Source organism: Centrocercus urophasianus, unplaced genomic scaffold, assembly GCF_019232065.1.
Source record: "Centrocercus urophasianus isolate 14NV4802_14NV808 unplaced genomic scaffold, USGS_Curo_1.0 seq_15, whole genome shotgun sequence".
Lineage (NCBI taxonomy): Eukaryota > Metazoa > Chordata > Aves > Galliformes > Phasianidae > Centrocercus > Centrocercus urophasianus.
The window spans coordinates 5833303-5852018 of NW_024884697.1; the positions used below are offsets into that span (position 1 = coordinate 5833303).

The 18716-nt window shown below is 45.0% G+C and overlaps 1 protein-coding gene across 5 annotated transcripts in view; it reads right to left on the reverse strand.

Annotated features, from left to right (window-relative positions):
* Window positions 1-18716, reverse strand: part of FRMD4A (FERM domain containing 4A) — a 205058-nt gene that overhangs the window by 96070 nt on the left and 90272 nt on the right. The window lies entirely within an intron of this gene.

Genomic DNA, 18716 nt, shown 5'->3' on the forward strand with positions numbered 1-18716 from the left:
AGATTGTGACAGGACCAAACGAGAAGCAAATGACAGAACAAAATAGTTTCTCATTCATGATTCAGACAAGATGCTGTCTATATCCAACAGTCATGTACAAGTCCTGGGTCCCACAGCTCTAATGGTCATAGCAGCACTGGCACAGCTGGAGTCAGAGATCCCTGATTTGTAGACCAAATCCTTGCAGGACTCTCAACCTCTCTCCAAAAATGTCTGTAAACCCAGCACTGTTCTGGTATCTGACACAGCAGTAGCTGTGCCTAAATGCAGCACAGGCTTAAAGCAGCCCTCAAATAATATCTAAGATGCTGTGTATAATGAACAGCCTTAGGTAGGATTCAACAAGCTTCACTGTAATTCCCAAATCAGGCTTCCTAGGTAGGACTTGGGAGTTTCTGCTATGTCCTCATTACATGCTGCATTGCCTTTCACAGGCTCTTGTAACTCCTGAATGAAGCAGACCAGGCATGGACCTGTGGTCATGTCCCTTGTCTCCTTGGGTCTCTGCTTTCACAAGTCTTTGATAAGTGTGTAGTTATGATACCAAGCAGGACACTGAGCCACCAGTCAGCTCACCTGAGAGAGCAAGGGTGGGGAAAAGTGAGAAAAAGCATGCCTAAAACACCGAAGCATTTTCCCAAGCTTGGAATAAGAGGTTGGAGAGGGATGGATTGGGCTTTTGTATTTCACAGGAGTGCAGAAAAGAGCAATGAATGGCTGATGTGAAACAAGCTGCTCATGGATATGGAAAAGCGATGGGTCTCTTGGCTTCACCCTGCTAGCACTGACAAAGGAGATGTTGAACGAACAGTAAAATCCTCTCCTGATGTCCAGCCACATCATGGAGCAGCAGCTATGCGGCTGTCCAGGCTACCTTGCCTTCCTCACCACAGCATCCAGCCCCTAGGCATTGAGTTGGGAGCAGGAGCTGGAAGCCCCAGCCTTCAGCCACCCTCCTGTTGGATAAATGCCATGAGCTGCCCCTTCATCTCTGCTGGGCGAGAGCTAGATGCTAAAAAAGCCATGGAGAGATGGTTAGCACTGCATGAGTGCCCTGCCCGGCTGCTCTTAAAATCTTAAAATTAAAAAATAGAATCATTAAGGTTGGAAAAGATCACTAAGATCATCTAGCTCAACCATCAGTTCATCACCATCATGCCCACTTAATCACGTCCTTCTTTTCCCAAAACAACCCTGTTCCCAGGCTGGGCAAGGATACAATCTCCACTGCCCTTGCTGTGAAGATGCATCCCAAGTCTGCAGTGCCAGATAAAGGAGGATAACCCTGTGCCTTGCAAGATAAGGCAGAAGAAGAATAGATGCAGAGCCAGCACTGAATGGTGCCAGGTTATTTACTGGGCCAGCACTCCTGAAGAGGCTTACAGCAGGGAAGTTAAGCCCAGACAGACCCTCCAAGATTACTTTCCACTCTCTTCTTAAGCTCTGCAAGGTTATTGTCCTTTCCAGTGGGATGAGTCCCACATCCCTTCAACACAACACAAGTCTTTGGAGGGAGGGTGGAGGAAGGTATCTTCTCCAGCTAGCAAAGACACCACAAGACAGCCCCTCACAGCAAGGATAAAGGCAGGAAAGCCCAAGCAGACACAAGGCGAGCTGCAGACAGCTACTGTCTCAAAGTTAGCGGTTAATCTGCTTGCTGTTCACAATGGGATCAGCTGAGTGATGACCTCCTTTCATGTCAGCTGCACAGACAAAGAGCTCATTAGCGATGCCTGTGGCAAGTTGTTTTAATTCATTATTAATTTCTAGACTTCACTTTCCAGGGGGATATTCATTTTGCATTAATAAAACTGCCGTCACAGACACATTGAGGAAGATGGGGTCTGGTCTCAGAGAGCAGGGAAATCAATTGGAAGCGGGTGCAGGGCCTTCTTCATTCTATACATCGGGAAGGTTGCAGGCCAGCTTGTGAATCTTACACACATAAATTAGGAATAATGGGTGACTTTCAAACCAGAAGCTGAACTTCTGTGTTCTGTGCTGTAGAGCTGAACCATGGCAAAGAGACCTACCAGGGCATCACTGCTCCTTGCATCCTTTTTACCCAGGCTTTCCTGGCATTCTCCATCTAACCGGCTTCAGAAAAAGAAGTATAGGGAGTGTATTGAAACTGTAGCAGCTGGCCTGAACACCAGCAGAAATCCCGTGGTTGGAGTTGTGAGGGCTGAGTATGGAGGGTGTAGGTTGTCCAAGCAATGTTATTTGGCCAGGGATTTCCCTGCTGCTCTCTCCCACTTTTAGGGCCTTCTCTGAAGGAATGCATATGAAGAACAATGAAAGGGTGCTCTTTCATAGAGGATCAGGATCCCAGTTGTGGTCCCAGCACAGAGGAGCTCTTAGGGATTACAGACAAACTACAGTGGGCAACTCTTCTGTAGAGTCTAACTTGACTTGGGAGCAGTGATCCCTGCCAGTTTTCTTTCTTTCCTCTTCAAAAGTTAAGAGATCAAAGAAATTCTTATTAAGGGGTGTCTCTTTATTAGTAGAATGACCCAATGTTATGCCTGAGAGATTGATTTGAAGTGCTGTGCAATGGTCTGCATTTAAGGCTCGGCAGCAAGGAACTCTTCCATGCGTGTCTGGGCTCTGCAACCACTGCTCCTACAGCCTCACAGCTGCAAAATCATTCCTTCCCTTCTCTCCAGGATAACTTTTGGCTAATAATGTCCAAGAAGAGAGAGCTTTATTGGTGGTGTGGGGAGGTGAAAAGAACTGAACCTCAGTAGCAGCTCTGTATGTCGAAGCTAGACCAAGAACTGCTCTGTAAAAGCACTGCAGATAGTGTGAGGAGGTGCATAAGGGATCAGAGCTCATGGGATCACAGCTCATGCTGCCAGGGCTGCCTCCCTGCATTTCCCTGATGCTTAAGAAGGAGCTTCCCATGTGTCAGGGTTGCAGGCACAGCATGTACTGAAAAGAACTGCACTGAGATGACTCTGGTGCGTGCAACGTGCAAGTTCTGTCTTGATCTCCTTGGATGTATTTTAAGGAGCAATGACAAATTAACCACAAGGGATGGTTTGCTCTTCCATGCACTGCCCTTACCTGGGAGCGATAACTCGTAGGGCTGTCTTTTCACAATTAGACATAAAGGCATCTTCCCAGGATAACAGAATAGCACAGCAAGCACTAAGGGCAGGTGGGGAGAAGAAGGACAGCCCCAAGGAAGGGGAATGGGAAGGTGTGTGAGGTCATTTTTATTCAATGTCAGAAAGAAGAGAGTATCACCACTCTTCCCTGTAGTTATTGGAGGAGTTCTCATCAGTGTGAGCCCTCTAATGTGGGCTGCTGGACCCCTGGGGCAGTGGGCTGAGATCTGAGAGCTGGAGACTTCTGCAGTGCTGGAGAGAGGAAAAGGTGTGAGGTTCTGCTATGTGAGGTGATATGCTGAACTAGGATCAATGAACCCTAATACTAACTGGTGTCACATGGGCTCACTGCTAATAATGTTGTGTTATGGGTCTATGTTAGCCGTAGGATGGAAAGAGGAGGAATTCTGGGGATAGGAATCCTCTTATAACCCAGGAGAAGCTTCTGGGGATGGCTCATCTCATCCTAAAGCAGGCCTAAAGTCCAGGAGAACTTGATGGATTTCCCCACAGCTTCAGCAGCTTGTTCTGCTAGCCATTGTGGGAAATACATCAGAAATACAAGCGTTCCAGTATTAAAGATTCAGTACAGTTAAAAAGCACTGTTACTGGGATTTGAGCAGCCTGAGGAGCTCCAAAGCCGTGTGTTTCCCCAGTGGAGAGGCGGGCAGCCCACTTCTGGCAGAGCAGCATGTTTTTCCCTGACAGCTTCCCATTACGTTTAGAAATGAGTGAGTTATGGAGAGAGATTATCTATCCACAGTCCAGCAGTGCCATGAATAAAAAACAGATGACAGGGTACTAGCAGCTGCTGGTATGTCCCTGGAAACGTGGGCACACACAAAGTATATTTTATTGTTTTATTAACTGTCAAAGAAGCCTATCTGTTCCCTCCCCTGTTTCATCACTTTTCCCTAATTCTCCGTGGCAGAAGCTTTCTGGGAAATGCTCAGTTTCAACATATGGGCAGCCGTGCTGCCCGCATCCATCCGGCATGGAGACACACTGAGCTGTGGGAACCAGGTAACCAGATCATGCTTAGTAATGCCTCGTTTCATTAGATTAAAAAAAATCTGCTGCTGTCCACTGTCTCCTTTGCAGTGCGATACGTAATGGGACCCAGATGCTGCAGTGCTAAAGGATATCTGTAGTACCAAAAAAGCTCATGCTCAGCCCTGGGAGGAGAACTTCCAGTGCTGCAATAAACATCACGGCCCCTCATGGCATTAACAGTGGCATCCTCAAAATCCATGGAGTTGAGGAAGGCATGCATGTGTCAGTGTTGTCTAAAATGCTGGACTTGGTTTTTGGCAGCCTGGAGACAGCTGCTGGAACAAACCTGACATTCCCAGTGATTTTCAATTGGGCTGCGAGGGATATTTTGTGCTAACAACCTTACTGTGCTCATGTACAGGCTCTGGGGCTGCCTTGAATCAGTGGCATTAAGCTGCGAGCATGGCCCAACAGCACCTCAACTTAAAGCTCACTCCAGAGGCAGACACAAGAGAGGCCCATTGTTTGGGAGAAAGAGGAAGCTGACCCCCAGGGGCACATCCCAACTGTGCCCATGTGGCTCCTAGCCTAGTCGATGAACCCTACCATACATTATTTATTAGCACAGCTATAGCAGATGCTATCTGGCAACAGGTTTGGTTTCTGCAGGACAAGGTCTGTTCAAAACAGCCTTTTTGGGTGCCAACAAAGTCTCACATTGCTAACATTCAAAGATTGGGCACTTGAAAAAAAGTTATTTGGTGTCTTGGGTTGGGGGTACAGTGCAGCCAGTCCATCATCTGGAGAGGTGAGGTGGAAAAAGAAGATTTGCATGAATGGTTGGACTAGATGATCTCAGTGATCTTTTCCAACCTTAATGATTCTATGATTCTACGATTGTATGATTCTGAGGCTTGCATGCAGCAGGGTGCCGTGCTCCATCGCCAGTCATCTCAAGCCTTGGGCAGTGCAATCAGAAGGAAACAAAAGTGCAAAACGGTGACTCACACGCAGTTCTTCCCGTCTGCCAACCCTAATAATTAGCTAACGAAGCAAAGTCCAGGTGCCCCCTCTGGATTAGATCATCTACTAAAAACAGCCACAAAGCAATGCTCTAACACCATGGAAATAAGGGTAAAGATGCCATATAGACCCTTTGTATTCCTGCTCTGTCTCTTGAGGCATTGGTTATTCAGTGTCCAGCAGCCTTATCTGCTAACAGCCAGCGGTGCATTTATACCCCCTGCATGAGGCAGAGCATCACCCTGTGATGGTTACAGACCATACCTCCCTCCCCTCCTGCTTCTGTGTGCGTGAAACACTGAAATCTTTCATCCAGGGGCCATTGAGCTGTCACTCACTCAATATGTCTCTTCTTGTCAAATCGGCTCTGCCAGCAGCTCCATCATCCAGTTTTTTAACCTATTTTATGCTCTTTGAAGACAAGAAAAATCCAAAGTTGTTCCATTGTAATGTTGTGTAAATTCTAAATAACGCTCCTTTCAGCTATTTTACCATCTGAATATACAGTAATAAAATTGTACAGATCAGGCTGAAGGTTTGAGTTAGAAGCCTTCAGCTTTGAAATGCCACTTATGGAATAGGTCCGCCTCTCCTCCGTGCTGTGTAGATATATGTAGTGCACATAATTAAAACAGAATCATAGAATCCCACTAGATCAGGTTGCCCAGGGCCCCATCCAACCCGGCCTTGAAAGCCACCAGGGATGGGGATGCCTCCAAGGATGGGGATTCTCTGGTTTCTCTTCAGATCATATCAAACAGACTGAGACGCAGTTATGTGAAAAATTATTCCCTGAAATGCAAGATGCCTGTGGAGGGAATGCCTTGTTTTTGATCACAACACAGCTGAACCCCATCAGCATCAGGGAGTGGCGATGGCAGCGTCGCTTGCGCTGGCACGTGCAGCACCTCATTCCCAGGGACAGGGGCTGGCTCTAAAACCTCTTTCCTTCATTTATACGGGAAAATGAGACAACTTGCCTCCAGCAGCCTTCCTGGGAGCCTGGAGAGCAGTGACAGAGCACCACTGACATTTTTCTTGGAAAGTCAGCATTCGCGAGTTGTGGGAATTTGGATTTATTAGGCTCAGAGAGACAAAGACAAAAAAATCTCCAAGTTTTAAAATGGCCCATTCGGTAAAAGGATTAGAAACACCCTACTGACAAGATGCCTTAGAAATATTCACAGATTTCTGCATTTCTGGGTCCTGCTAATACCTGACACTCAATATCTTAAGTCGGAAGCCATTGCTGACGATCTCTAATTCCCCTACATACTAGCAATGTGAATCTGCTTAAATATTTTTAGAGTCACGGAAAACAAAGAGCATGAGTCGGCCATGAGTCTGCATGACAAAATTCACATTAAAGCCCCAGTAAGAAGCAGCTAGGGAGGAAAAAGACACTTTTGGGTCTGTAGCATTCTTCCTTTCTGTCTTGCCCAACACAGAGCCAGCTGTGTCTTGCCCCATTCAAGCTGGAGTCTTCATGGACGCTCAGTGACCCCATTCCTCTTTGTTGTTCTCTTGTGGTCCAGCAGCTCTAACAGTATTTTCAGGTGACTGCATCTGAAAAGAGCAGCCAGCTGCCACTGGTGCTGGGATGGGAAATCTGCCTGTCCTCCCTGCTCAGACCTGCCTTTCATTCATGATAAAAGCCGCAGTGGTTCTCCTTCTCCTCCTTTAGTCCTCTCCGTGCTCCATCTCCTCCTTGTTCCAGCTGCCAGCAGCTCATTTCTCCCTGGGGTCCCCCAAGAATCTGTATCTCTGTGCTGTGATAGTTCATATGTGCTGACTTGTTCCACATTACCCTCATGGAGCATCTCAGCCAGGTCTGATACCTCACAGTGTTCCTCGCATATCATAGAATCATAGAACGGCTGAGGTGGGAAGAGACCTCAAAGCTTACTGAGTTCCAACTCCCTGCTGCAGGGCTGCCCCCCACCAGCTCAGTTCCCCACCAATCTGGCCTTGAGCACTTCCAGGGACAGGGAATCCACAGCTTCTCAGGGCAGCTGTGCCAGTGCCTCACTGCCCTCAGTGAAAAGTTTTCCTGACATCTAATCTAAATCTGCTCTCTTTTAATTTTAAATCCTTCCCCTTGCTTTCATGTGACCAGCAGTGAATATGATTTGCATGGTGGATCTGACCAACAGCGTAGCCCCCCTTTGAGTCTTTTGCAGTTGAATGCTGTCCAGGAGCAGGAACAGAATGAGAAGATCTAGCCAAGCTCAGAAGCACACCCAGATTTCATGGGCAAACAGTTGTCCAGTTGTCTTTTTTTTTTTTTTTTTTGAGGGGAGGGGGGGGGGCGGAGGTGGGTTGAAGAAAGTGTGGAATTCTTTATGCTGACTGATGTCAAGATTGCTTTTACAGCACTGCCAAGGTCAGTGCCAGCTCAGCTAATCAGCCATGAAAACATCACTGAACCAAGCTAAAAAGTTGCCTCGAGTCAATTTCTGCATACAACTCTTACTATTCTTTATTTAAACTTTCTAGGTTTGTTTTTGGATGTTTGGAGGAAACTGATCCTACTTCTGTTATCTCTTTGGGTTTCTCCCAAAACATAACACAATATCAAATTTGTTTTGTCCTTTCCAAGACAATTCTGAGGACAAACCTAGCTGGCTACTTGCCCTGCTATATGTTTATTCTAGCAAACACTATATTTGCAGGACACTACTCTGGACCACATGGTGAGGAGTTGCATTCTGGGGATCTCTATGGTTTTAAATGAAAATCCATCCCAACTTTGACTGAGATTTTCTTTCAGCTTTCAGGGAACTTGGAGCAAATTTCTGGGTGTAAAATCAAAAAGACTGATAGAAAAAGGTACTCACTTACATGAATCTAAACTATCAGCTTTCATGCAAATTCAGTTCCCATGGAGCAGATAAATGATTCCCAGCTATGATGGGTAGATTCAGTAGCCCTTCAAATCATTGCCAAAAGTATTATTGATCTATTGAATAACTTTGCATTTCTTTCTACAGGAAACATTTGTGGAGCTTCCAGGTATAAATGAAAAGACCATGGACAATAGATCAGCAAAGCAGAAGGATGATACCCAGAGGTACAAAGACTTCATTTTTGTTTCAGACCACCAGTTTTACACAACTAAAAGACAGAGACCATGTTTGAGCACTATTTGCTGGATAACTTTGGCCAAGAATGGTTTCTAGTGTGGATCCATCTACCCCTTTCAAGCGGAAAAGAGTTTAGCTAGATGGATACAAGCAAAGCCCATGAGCCAAAGAGCAAGTTCTGGCTTGCTTCATCTTCTAGAAGAGACAAAAATCGTTGATTCTTCTTCCCCATGAGGAAGGTCAGAGAAAGGATGCTCTCAAATTGTCCATCAATTACCACAAGGTGAGCCTGGATTTCAAATTTTCCTAAATCAGAAGAATTGGCTCATATGGTATTCAATTCTATAGCAATGTTTTGCACAGATTACAAGGCAAAGTTCTTGGGACGTATTGGGATGGATTTTCAAGGTATATATACCCCATCCTTTCTATCACCTAACCACTGCCTACAACCCAATGTCTGTGAGTGACGAGGAAGAAAACCAGCCAGCCAGCCAAATCTTCCTTCTATCACCCTTGCAAAAAGGCAAAAGAATCTCATTTTGCATCATGAAGTCATCTAACCTGTGGAACTTGCACTTGCAAGAGTGGTACAAGTGGAGACACTGACTGAATTTTAGATTCCAGTGTCTTTAGTAGTAATCAATTTAAGCAAGCAGAGAGATTACTGATGGTAAGCATATCTGATGCCTTTATCACAGAACTGGTTCTGCAGAGAATTTTTCACCTTCTTTTGCACATGGCATACAGCACTGATGGATGCAGAGACCAGATTATTTGGAGAGCTCCAACTGGAGATTGGGGCTAAGTTAATACAAATTGAAGCAGCTCAAGATGCAAATTGCACTTGCTGTGGAGTTAAGAGGGTTTGCATCCAGGGCTTTGGTTCAAACCCTCATCTAAATGCAAACGAAAAAAGACTTGGATATAGCATTCTTTGCAGCATGCTGCGTTGAAAGTTGTATGGCCTAGTTTAAGAAAGCATTTCTGACATGACAAATTTATGCAGATAATCTGTATAATAAATGGCCGGCTTAAAGAATTTTGGGTTTTCGTGTGAACCTGCCTTCAAGTTTCTGGAGATCTGTATAATTTTGCATAAGAGTAGTCAGCTGCTGCAAGAAAATCAATTGTGTTTTGAGCCATCTGAGTGTATCACATGTGGCAATCAAACTTTGAGCATGAAGCGAGCTTCAGAGCCAACTTTCAGTGGCAGGAATCCATTTCACACTCAGTCGACAACAGGGTTTGATAAGGGCTCGGTCACTGTGAATAACCAGCTGCCTTCTATATTTATTATGATTTGGTAGCATCTGTTGAAGTTTTATATCACTGAGAGGTTGCTGGTATTCTTTTAAAGCATTAAAGCTACCTTGACAAGGTCAACAACAATTTTTATAGAGGTCAGAATTTTTTATTTTGAAATATTTGATCATAATTCTATCAAACATTAAAGAAAGAGTTTGGTTAGGGCACGTAATGAAATTGGACAGCTCACACAATCCATTTATCTTTTCAACTGTAAACCTCTGAAGCACTCTGGTTCATAGTGTTTCAAATCAAGTGTAGAAATGTCTATCTCCCTTCATCTAGCCTACAAAAATTGGTACTTGGAAATGTTCTTCATCTCCTATTGCTGATGTGGAAAAGGAAGAATAAATTCCCAAGACATACTAGCTGAACTGCATTCATATAATCTATTTGTTTTTAAAAATCTCTCCTGAATAAGGTTATTTGTTTCCACCATTACTCAAAGTCACTTCTTCATTTCTGGAAGTATTTAATAAGGGAAGTGAATATTTTTGTAGCACATTTTCTAAGCACGTTAAAATCATTTATTAAAAAAGCAGCAAAACCTACAAGGTTACATTATGCATCATGACAAGGCAGTTCAGATTTTAGCCAATCCAATGGCAATGAAAACTAAAATCAATAATAATGCTAGATTTGAAGCATGAAGTTTGACCTTCCCATTTTATCTTACATGCCATTTGTGAGTGCAGACACTAATTAAAGTTAAGAAGAGCTGTGTCCTGATGTGCTGAGATTTGGGGATGGAGAATGATTTCAGAAGAACTAATGGATGCATAAGAGCATTCTTCTTAGCTCTTCTTCTTAGCTCTTCTCCTATCTAGAGATCGGCTCCACTGTTGGATTCCCCAAAAACACAGCAATACGAGATACCCTTCTCGTAACAAGCTTGGAGTTGAAAGTTGGTCTTCCTAGATCCTCACATCTGTTTAATCATCTGCTCTATATACAGTTACCATATTAAGAAAATACCACAATGTTCTGAAGTTTCTGGCTTAACACTCAAATGTAAAACATGCCATTAATGCCAGAAAATACTGCACATCAAGCAGACAGTTCTTCCCCTGGGAAGGTCAGGAGAAAGAAGCTGAACGTCACTTGCCAGATGTTGGTTGCATTGCTTAATGCCTGATGGCAAAGCACAGACATTATGGGGAACTGAGTGACTGGAGACCGCAAGAAATAGGATAGCTAAACAGACTGCTCTAACCTCAAAGGCGAAGAAAAGAATGATGAATTGTGTAGGTCCAGCTCCCACAGCACAGTAAATCAGTGCTGCTCCACTTACATCCCCTCTGATGGTAGTCTGGTCTCTAATTTCACTTGCATGAACATGGTTCCTGAGTTCCCCAGTGTGAGGAATAGGACTTGCCCTTTAACCATTTTGGATTAAGAGGCAGGGTCTAACACACGTGTCCTGGAAGAGACCCTACTCCACTCTTGGTGACTTCCAAGGCAATCTTTACTTCCTGAGCCAGCAGAACATACTGATATAAGCAAGGGCCAGGCTTGCGATGAAACCATGGTTATTTTGTGTGAAACTGAGGAAGCCAACACGTTGTCATTAAAACAGAACAGAACCTCCCATCCCGTCTTCTACTCATTTTAAGCACTACCTGCTACCTTCCCTAATATGTCTATTCATGAAGACCCTGTATGTGGAGACTACCATGTGTGTCCCTGAGAAGCAACAGTTGCTGTATTCAGCTTCTTTTGGGACATAGTCTGGTTGCTAACTGGGTCCTTTTGCCTGGTCCCCTCCATCATTCACACATCTGGCATTGCTTGAGCCAGCAGTAGATAAATGGGGCCCTTGGTGGAGAAGATCGAATTGCAATGGGGAAAGGTAGTGCACAGGAAAGCCCTGGCTCTGCTTCTGGATATTATACTTTTTCTGTGGATGTATAAAACAAAAACAGCCCTCTAATGTTTGAGGAAAGATGTAATTAATGCTGCTGTTATGCAGCTTTAAATGTACAACGGTGCACCTGTGTATTCTGGGATTGTTATTAGGCCACATTGGGAACTTACTGAAGCTAACAAATTTCACTACTAAGGAATTTGGTACTGAACACCATTACTTTCACACGTGCAGACCAGACAGGAGAGTGGGCAGTGTTTGCTGGAAATGAGACACCACAGGGAGGATTTTTCTCTTTTATTTTAGTAGATATCACACATCTATTATAAGAAACTGTGGGGTTAGGCCTTACTGCCCACCTTCTCTTAGAAATCCTCACGCATCCATTCTGGGCTTTGTACAACAGAATAGTTCCTTGGAGAAAATGTGCAGATCAGCCCATTGACCTAATTCAGTCCATGCTTAGCTGTTATTTCTCCCACGATACCTGCTGAATTATCACAGGGAATGCTAACTCACATGAACATCCTGGTGCTCATTTCAGTGCTGCCTTCAGCCCAGGCAGCCCCAGCCACTGCCCTCGAAGGCACAATCTGGAGATGAACAAGCAGGGAATATGTTTCTTCTCTGACACTGGTCTTCTTTTCCTGACTACAGGCTCACCATTGTGACCCCATAAGTAAAGGAGGAGACAGTGGACAACCGTGGTCACCTTGACTGCTTGACAGTCTCCCTGTTCTGCAGGTCAGAAGGAAGGCACGCAACCTAATACTTGCACACCATAAGAATTGATGGGGGATAAGAAAGGATCATTTCCACTGATATTTATAAAAAAAAGGGCTGGTGATGAACCAGGCCCATGAAAAAGGAGGAGGGTAGAATGAATGACATTTCTAGAGCAGATGAGATAGTGAGTTTCCTTTGTTAAAAAAAAAAACAAACAACAACAAACCAAACCAAACAAAAAAATCTGTTTTCTGCTCAGATGAAATAAAGAAGAAATAAGATGGAGTGATTGGAAGAGAACTCAGGCAGGACAAAAACTGTTACTGAGCTACTGAGGAAATAATTGGAAAATGTAAACACATACAAATGCAGATGATGGCCCGCATACTGGGACGATAGCGGAATTAGCCAATAAATGAAATGAACCATGGAAGGAGAAGCTTGGAGAATTGTGGAAGGTTTTTTTGAGTGGGAGGGTTAGAAAGCAAACAAAGACAATCTGGTTTCTGGAAAGAAGTGATCCCATCACTGGTAATGTCCTGTGGGAAGGGGAGGATGTTTGTGTAACATCAGCTAAAGAAAGGTATCTAGGTGGGATGCTGGTACCAGCTCCACCCCTTCTTGTGTCTGATGACAGGGGTGCTTCCAAGCCTGGAGGGAGGGACAATGGCCAGAAATGGATATGCCCACTTCACATCCCATGAGCTTCCATTTCAGGTAGAGGAAATTCTTAGCTGCCTTATTTTCCACCCTCAGTAGAATGAAGATTGAAAACAGAATTTGTAACTGATCCTAGTGGTCTTTACCCACTGTTTTGGGACTGTGGTGATCTGGATTCAGAACTGAAATATCATAGAATCATTGAGGTTGGAAAGGACAAATAAGATCATTAGTCCACCTGTCAGCTCATGCCCACCATGCCCACTAACAATGGCCCTCAGTGCCACATCTACCCTTTTCTTGAACACCTCCAGGGACGATGACTCCACCACCTCCCTGGGCAGCCTGTGCCAATGCCTCACCACTCTTTCTGAGAAGAAATTTTTCCTAATAATCTGATGTGCCTGCCCAGAGGCTTCAGGTCCCCACAATGACATTTGGGTCGTGTTCTGTTCAGGAACACTGCAGATGACACAACAGCAGTCTGGTGGCACAGCACAAGGAGTTGCTATAGCCATGGACTGAGTCAGCTGGAGCTGTGAGACGAGAGATATGCAACCAAAATGAACAGTCAGCTTTCACCCAAGGACAGCACATCTCTTTGTCTCTTAAAATATCTAAAAGCTTTCTCAGCACTGTGGGGAATAGGAAGATGACTTGGTGTGGCACCGACCCAAACCCTATGCTGCAGCCAATGCTCTTTCTTTGCATGAGGAATCACAGTGCCTCAAGCCCTAGCACATATCTGTGTGAGCAGACCCAGCCTGATGTCCTCCACCACAGCTGTGTTGAAGCTATGCTTCCCTCGTGGACAAGATAGCAACCACCTGCCCTTCAGGGATGCTGAGGAAGTGTCACAGCTCCCTGCCAGCATCCAGAAAGCCATTCTCTGCACCTCACCCAGACAATTCCTTGCTGAGTGGTATAAGAAACTGAGGCTAGAGTGATTAACCCAGTGGGATAAATCAGAGAAGCTGTTCCCTGCTCCAAGTGTCAGGACCAAGTCTGAAAAGTTGGGGGAGCCCAGACATCAGAGCCTTGTCATGCTGCTGGCAAAAGATGCTGCAGGGAGCACGACTTCCAGAAAATGGTGCTGGAGATCTTAATGATCTTCTGGGAACGGAAGGCACCTCTACTGATGGGCCAGTGGTCACCTTGACTGCTTGATAGTCTCCCTGTTCTTCATGACTTCCTACTTCCAGACCCCACTAAACCTCATCCTACAGCAAGGAGTAAATGGCCAGTGCAATGTCATCATTGCTAATGCTGAAGATTTGCAGTCTTGGAAAAACCTGTGCTTCTTATGCGAGGGTGCACTGAAAGATCATACTTCATGGGATTTGTGAGAACCTGAGCAAGCTGAATGGGGGCATAATTCCCCACTATTTTGCAGTGGGGAATTAATTTTGACTAGTGGAGGGTTTGAATGCTGCAGTGCTGTAGTCCTCTCTTGCTTCATTGCCCTTCTGCAACCGTGTGGTGGTTTTTATCCCTTGCGCTGAAAGAAAGTCATGGACCAAGTCATGGACCCTGGATGCCTCCCTGCAACAAACACTCAGAGCTCTATTATTTAAGTGTTGGGAACCGTATTTCTATCTATTTTCTTTTCCAAATTACTCAAACAGTTGTAGGTTAAGCAAAAGCTTTAGAAACTGGATGCTGTGCCTTCAGCTGAAGGGCAGTGTCCTGTGCCATTGAATCACTTTGTAACATAGGATCATCCTAGAATCATAGAATGGCTTGGGTTGGAAAGGACCTCAAAAATCATCTATTTCCAACCCCCTGGCCACGGGCCGGTTTGCCAACCACTAAATTATGCATTAGATTGAGGTCTAGGGCCCATCCTTGCCTTGAACACCTTCAGGGAATTGCCCTGGTTTTTCACCTTGGACATCACCTCCTATTGACCCAACTCAGTAGGGAGATGTTTCTACATATCCCTCCAAAACAATGCCCCTTTGCTTAAACAGAACTTGCAGACCTGCCCCTTGGTCATCTTAATGTCTCAGTGGCTGGACTTAGACTAGACTCTTAAGGACTATAGGAAAAACACAGTATTTTTAGAATGAAATTTTCCATTCCGCTCACCATAGGAGTCTGGAAAGCGTTTGCCTGCCTGTCTGCTCTCTCTGGAGTCTCTAAAGAAGCAGCAGTTTGTCCTAGGAAGGAGATGCCAGTATCTCTTCAAAGAGAAAAGAAACAAACTGGCAAAAATAGTTTGCCCTGCAGTGCCTGAATCCACAAAGAGATTCTTTCTGGTAAGAAAAAGCCACAGATGTAAGCCACAGTGCTAGGCAGGCAGAAGTTTCAAATGCAGATCTGGTTTTAGATGGAAACTGGTTATATGAGAGCAAAGAGATGTATTATATGCGTACAGTGCAAACCACTGCTGTTCAGTAGAGATTCATCCATCAATACTAGAAGAGAGGCTGGCCTATGGCTCTTGGCTGGTTTGCCAGAATTTTATTAAATGCACAGGAATGCCAAGTCTGTAATGTCTGAAAGTGAATTTATTTAACAATGAGCTCTTTGAAAAGGGAGTCCCAAATGCATAATTAATAATGAATCAGTGATTTGAAATCTGATCCACAGCTTACTGAAGCTGATAGACGGACTCTCTCACTTCAAGGAGTTTTGGATAAGGCACTCATTAAGCAAAAGGAAAAAAAAAAATAAAAAGCTGAGCCAGCTAGTTAGTTATAAGAATATTATAGCTTGGATTCTGCACTTAACAGAGACGTACAGTAATCTGTGCCACACATAAATCCCATTCTGCTGATGGGAAACTCACACATTTCTATGTCTGAAGCTGCACTTGAAATCTAGGAGAGGAAAAAAAAAGCTGTAAGAGAGTCCCCAAAGGAAAACCTCCAGTGGTTTGAAACACAGCTCATTTCCTCTTGGCATGGTGTGGGAGATGGCAGTCACACACGTGTCGTTGGAGGTAGCAGATGCTGCTCCTCCCCACACCAAGCCCTGCTCCTCTGCTTGCCCAGCAGCTGGGGACAAAACCCACCCAAATTCCTGCCAAGCTGAGTGTAGTGTGGTGCCTGCGTGGGGACATGCTGCTCATCTCCCATCAGTGCTGCTTAATTCAGCTTGTCAGCAATGCGGGAATTCAGCTGAGCCCATCCCAATTTTGCAGCAGTGCTGTGAGATGGAGCTGTGACAGCACAGGGTCCCCTATTTTTCATCTGCCCGTCAATGGAAGTGGAATGGGGGGGGGGCGGGGGAAATGCTGGCTGATGAACAGCTTCATTGTCCCATGTCGTTTGCAAAAGACATAAGAGCATCCATTAAATCATTCTCCTGAGTCAAATATTTTTAAGTACAGTAACATGGCTCATTTTTAAGCAATCAAATAATAATTAAAAATAACCAGCTCCCCTTTCTGCTGAAGAATCAGTGCATCTGACATTGAATTTGCTTTTTTTAAATGGCAAAATGTAACTCAATCTAAATGTAAATTCCTGGAGAATCTGCTGTCTAATTCTCATTATTTCCACTTGCTTAATGCAATTAGAAACATCTGCCACTGATCAACTGTCCACACAGTGAAAATAAATAATAATTCATGCTATCTGCCTCCAAAGTGCTTTTCAGGGTAAAGATTGCAAAGCACTTTAAAACTGTTCTCTAAAGCCCAAGAGCTAGAGCTGTGCAAAATTCTTGTGACAAGCTCTGAGTCACACCCAACGTGTCTGACTGTGAGTCTCCATATCTCAGAGACATTTGCTGAATGATTCAACAGAATACCGAAAATACATGAAAGTGACCGCTCTGGTTTCTGGAAACATTTGGCTCACATGTGCTTCACATATCTTCATAGCACTGTAGAATCATTAAGGTTGGAAACGACCACGAAGATCATCCAGTCCAACCATCAGCCCATCCCCATCACACCCACTAACCACGGCCCTCAGTGCCACATCTGCCCTTTTCTGACCACCTCCAGGGATGGTGACTCCACCACCTCCTGGGCAGCCTGTGCCAATGCCTCACCGCTGCTTCTGAGAAGAAACATTTCCTCATATCCAACCCGAACCTGCCCTGCTGCTACTTGAGGCCATTCCCTCTTGCCCTGTTGCTGTTCCCGAGGAGAAGAGGCCAACCCCCACTCTCTACAGCCTCCTAGCTGTAACTATAATGTCCTCAGAGAGATGCTGTTGCTCCCAAAGCCCAGCCCCAGCATCACACCAGGAATATGCAGATGTTCGCACCAACTGAGCTGTGGCTGATGAAGGGGTGACATGAGGCTGTGAGGGGGATATAGATGTAGAGAAAAAGAACACCAGACTTAGTAGGGATTGAGGGTTATCTCAGCTGTGGCCACGGTTTGACTTTGCCCACGAGAAGAGTGGAGGGGAGCAGCGGAATGTTTTCTAACATGAGTGTCCATGAGGGGATTACCAGGTCAGGGACATGGAGCTTGCTGTCTCCCCTTTAAAGCTCTTTAGTGCATACAACCTCTCTGTGTAAGCACGGTGGGCTCTCAAAGGACAAGAAAAAACAAAGAAGTAAAGAAGATAACCCAGGAGTGAGAAATGGACTTGTTCATCCCAATGGGGATGTAGAAGAAGAAAGGGCAGTTTAAGTGGGAAGATATCAGCACTAGGCACTTACTGCTGAGATGTCATCAAAAAGGGAACCAAATGCATAGAAAAAAGGTTCTATCAACCAAGCGAATCCCATTTGCACAGTTGAATCCCTTCACACTGTTGCCTTAGAGGTGCCCAGCAGCAAGTGCCCATTTTGTGCAACATCCTGGTTGCTCTGCATCTCTGATACATGGGCAGCCTTCCCAGGTGCTGAGGCGTCGCCTGCAGTGGTGTTCCCACATCGCTGTGCGGGTCGGGCTGACTCCATGTGTGAAATCCTTGCCACGGTTTCAAGCAAGGGTTGGGAATGAGATGTAAATGGTTTTCTTGGTTTATTTTGCTCTTAACACAGGGTAAGGATCTTGAATTTTTTTTTTTTTTTAAATTATTTTTTTTTTCCAAGGAGACAAGTGTAACTAAGAGACTCCATAGGTTACATTCTGGCAAGCTGATCTCTAAATCTGAGCCAGCACAGACAAGGGAAGAGTTATCTCCAAAAATAGGGATGAGTCACTAACCCCAAATCTCTGCTATTAATTTTCCCAAAGGAAAACACCTTCCAGAGCTGTCGGATATGATGGTTCTACCTCCCAGCATTTGTTTTGACCCGCTACCAAGAAAGCTTCAGCACTGTCAGGACAGAGACCGAAGCTCCCTCCGCTGCAGGTTTAGATCTGTGCTTTTTCCTGCCCTAATATGGGCACTTTCATGGCAAAGGTAATATCAGAAGAGATATCATTCAAACATAATGGTGATGAACGGACTGTGAGCACAGATAGAGGGGAAAAGAAAAAACACCCTATGTGTATGAACAGCCTCTCATCTGAAAGGGAGGGGAATGCAAGGGGAGAATGAGCACGTCTTGCTTTTCATGATGAGGTCATGCATTTGTTTTTTTTAAAACATGGCCCAATTACAAGCCAAGAGCCATCTCCTCTGTCCTGAAGATTAGAAAAGCTGATGTGTTTTCTGATGACATCCTCTCCAGCGGCTGAAATGGGCGCACATGCACATGAATGCCACGGGCATTGCTCTGTGCCGTGCTCTTTATGTGCGTGCTGCAATCAGCAGGCTGGCACTTCCCCAGGGGAGGAAGGGGAATTTGGGCAAATAACCCACCAAAGGGAGAGACAGATTCATTTCGACATCAGACTTCCCGGAATCCCTCTCCTAGTCAAGTGGCATGGGACACTTTACTCAAATGAAGACAAAAGAGGTTGGCAGAGCACATGCTGGAAATACGGTGAATACAGGCTGGAGAATGGAGGTTTGCTCCATCACTCTGGAATAGCATTTTGCATCATTTCCTAGGAGTCTGGGCCTAAAAATAGATGGCTTTGGCATGCTCCTG